Consider the following 491-nt stretch of genomic DNA (forward strand, 5'->3'; position numbering starts at 1 on the left):
AAAAAAAAGGGGGATAAAATAAAGGTGGGGGGAAGGGAAGGGAGAGAGAGTCGCCGCTTGCTCCGGCGTTGCCCAAAAAAGCAAAGAAAAACGAAAAAATCCCCGTCTAGAGCCCGCGGCGCCCGTGGCGGGGGCAGGCGGGCGGGGGCTGCCGGCGCCGCGCCGCCGTGCGCGGGTGCGGAGCGCGGCCCGAGCCGCGGGGGAGCCTCGGCCGCCCCGGGGCCGCGGCACCCATCAACCCGCCACGCCGGGGAGCGGGCGCGGCGGCGGCGGGGATGCGGCGCAGGGCAGAGCCAGCAGGCAAAAAAGGAAAAAAGAGCGAGCCAAAAAGGCGTCTATAAAAAAAGGGTAAAAAAAAAAAAAGAAATTAAAAAAAAAATAAAAACCCCAAAACACCAACCCTAAGGTTTGGACGTCGGTTTAAGCATCTGTCACAAAAGAGGCGAACGAGCGCATCCAGAGTGTTGTATCCCTTTTAAAAAGCCCAGGTC

Source organism: Ammospiza caudacuta, chromosome Z (genome assembly GCF_027887145.1).
Source record: "Ammospiza caudacuta isolate bAmmCau1 chromosome Z, bAmmCau1.pri, whole genome shotgun sequence".
Taxonomy (NCBI): Eukaryota; Metazoa; Chordata; class Aves; order Passeriformes; family Passerellidae; genus Ammospiza; species Ammospiza caudacuta.